Below are 3,335 nucleotides of genomic sequence, written 5' to 3' on the forward strand. Positions count from 1 at the left end.
ATCTATACATAGTCACTTCACCCCTACCTACATGTACACTGCTGCTACTCTCTGTTTATTATCTACACATAGTCACTTCACCCCTACCTACATGTACACTGCTGCTACTCACTGTTTATTATCTATGTATAGTCACTTCACCCCTACCTACATGTACACTGCTGCTACTCTCTGTTTATTATCTATGCATAGTCACTTCACCCCTACCTACATGTACACTGCTGCTACTCTCTGTTTATTATCTACACATAGTCACTTCACCCCTACCTACATGTACACTGCTGTGTACTCACTGTTTATTATCTATCACATAGTCACTTTACCCCTACCTACATGTACACTGCTGCTACTCTCTGTTTATTATCTATACATAGTCACTTCACCCCTACCTACATGTACACTGCTGCTACTCTCTGTTTATTATCTATGCATAGTCACTTCACCCCTACCTACATGTACACTGCTGCTACTCTCTGTTTATTATCTATACATAGTCACTTCACCCCTACCTACATGTACACTGCTGCTACTCACTGTTTATTATCTATACATAGTCACTTCACCCCTACCTACATGTACACTGCTGCTACTCACTGTTTATTATCTATGTATAGTCACTTCACCCCTACCTACATGTACACTGCTGCTACTCACTGTTTATTATCTACACATAGTCACTTCACCCCTACCTACATGTACAAATTACCTCCACTAACCTGTACCCCTGCACATTGACTCGGTATCAATAACCTTGTTATTGTTATGTTATTGTGTTACTTTTTATTATTTTTTTGCTTTAGTTTATTTGTTAAATATTCTCTTAACTTTTCTTGAACTGCACTGTTGGTTAAGGGCTTGTCAGTAAGCACTTCATGGTAAGGTCTACACTTGTTGTATTCAGCATATGTGACAAATAGTTTGATTTGATTACACACATCCTAGACTCTATCAGGTAAACCATCACATGTAGTCTACACACATCCTAGACTCTATCAGGTAAACCATCACATGTAGACTACACACATCCTAGACTCTATCAGGTGAACCATCACATGTAGACTACACACATCCTAGACTCTATCAGGTAAACCATCACATGTAGACTACACACATCCTCTATCAGGTGAACCATCACATGTAGACTACACACATCCTAGACTCCATCAGGTGAACCATCACATGTAGACTACACACATCCTAGACTCCATCAGGTGAACCATCACATGTAGACTACACACATCCTAGACTCCATCAGGTAAACCATCACATGTAGACTACACACATCCTAGACTCTATCAGGTGAACCAACACATGTAGACTACACACATCCTAGACTCTATCAGGTGAACCATCACATGTAGACTACACACATCCTCTATCAGGTGAACCATCACATGTAGACTACACACATCCTAGACTCTATCAGGTTAACCATCACATGTAGACTACACACATCCTCTATCAGGTGAACCATCACATGTAGACTACACACATCCTAGACTCTATCAGGTGAACCATCACATGTAGACTACACACATCCTCTATCAGGTGAACCATCACAGGTAGTCTACACACATCCTCTATCAGGTGAACCATCACATGTAGACTACACACATCCTAGACTCTATCAGGTGAACCATCACATGTAGACTACACACATCCTCTATCAGGTGAACCATCACATGTAGACTACACACATCCTCTATCAGGTGAACCAACACATGTAGACTACACACATCCTAGACTCTATCAGGTGAACCATCACATGTAGACTACACACATCCTAGACTCTATCAGGTGAACCATCACATGTAGTCTACACACATCCTAGACTCTATCAGGTGAACCATCACATGTAGACTACACACATCCTAGACTCTATCAGGTGAACCATCACATGTAGACTACACACATCCTAGACTCTATCAGGTGAACCATCACATGTAGACTACACACTTCATAGACGATATCAGGTGAACCATCACATGTAGTCTACACACATCCTCTATCAGGTGAACCATCACATGTAGACTACACACATCCTCTATCAGGTGAACCATCACATGTAGTCTACACACATCCTCTATCAGGTGAACCATCACATGTAGACTACACACATCCTCTATCAGGTGAACCATCACATGTAGTCTACACACATCCTCTATCAGGTGAACCATCACATGTAGACTACACACATCCTCTATCAGGTGAACCATCACATGTAGACTACACACATCATAGACTCTATCAGGTGAACCATCACATGTAGACTACACACATCCTCTATCAGGTGAACCATCACATGTAGTCTACACACATCCTAGACTCTATCAGGTGAACCATCACATGTAGACTACACACATCCTAGACTCTATCAGGTGAACCATCACATGTAGACTACACACATCCTAGACTCTATCAGGTGAACCATCACATGTAGACTACACACATCCTAGACTCTATCAGGTGAACCATCACATGTAGACTACACACTTCATAGACTATATCAGGTGAACCATCACATGTAGTCTACACACATCCTCTATCAGGTGAACCATCACATGTAGACTACACACATCCTCTATCAGGTGAACCATCACATGTAGACTACACACATCCTCTATCAGGTGAACCATCACATGTAGACTACACACATCATAGACTCTATCAGGTGAACCATCACATGTAGTCTACACACATCCTCTATCAGGTGAACCATCACATGTAGACTACACACATCCTAGACTCTATCAGGTGAACCATCACATGTAGACTACACACATCATAGACTCTATCAGGTGAACCATCACATGTAGTCTACACACATCCTCTATCAGGTGAACCATCACATGTAGACTACACACATCCTAGACTCTATCAGGTGAACCATCACATGTAGACTACACACATCCTAGACTCCATCAGGTGAACCATCACATGTAGACTACACACATCCTAGACTCTATCAGGTGAACCATCACATGTAGACTACACACATCCTCTATCAGGTGAACCATCACATGTAGACTACACACATCCTAGACTCTATCAGGTGAACCATCACATGTAGACTACACACATCCTCTATCAGGTGAACCATCACATGTAGACTACACACATCCTCTATCAGGTGAACCATCACATGTAGACTACACACATCCTAGACTCTATCAGGTGAACCATCACATGTAGACTACACACATCCTAGACTCTATCAGGTGAACCATCACATGTAGACTACACACATCCTCTATCAGGTGAACCATCACATGTAGACTACACACATCCTCTATCAGGTGAACCATCACATGTAGACTACACACATCCTAGACTCT

General features: G+C 41.8%; 1 long non-coding RNA gene across 4 annotated transcripts in view; it reads left to right on the top strand.

Moving 5' to 3' along the window:
• Nucleotides 1-669: 669 nt before the first annotated feature.
• The window catches only part of LOC127920166 (uncharacterized), a 3,101-nt gene continuing 435 nt past the window's right edge, over nt 670-3,335 (top strand). The window contains exons 1-6 of one of the 4 annotated variants that reach the window (XR_008105311.1): nt 670-952; nt 1,300-1,313; nt 1,563-1,670; nt 1,754-1,841; nt 2,052-2,168; nt 2,291-3,335. The exon at nt 2,291-3,335 is cut by the window's right edge and continues 435 nt beyond it. This is a non-coding gene — a long non-coding RNA (uncharacterized LOC127920166). Of the gene's footprint in view, nt 953-1,002; nt 1,671-1,753; nt 1,842-2,051 lie in introns of those variants that run through there. The other 3 variants (XR_008105310.1, XR_008105312.1, XR_008105313.1) reach the window with 3 other exon arrangements.

The sequence above is a fragment of the Oncorhynchus keta genome, unplaced genomic scaffold (genome assembly GCF_023373465.1).
Source record: "Oncorhynchus keta strain PuntledgeMale-10-30-2019 unplaced genomic scaffold, Oket_V2 Un_contig_18528_pilon_pilon, whole genome shotgun sequence".
Lineage (NCBI taxonomy): Eukaryota > Metazoa > Chordata > Actinopteri > Salmoniformes > Salmonidae > Oncorhynchus > Oncorhynchus keta.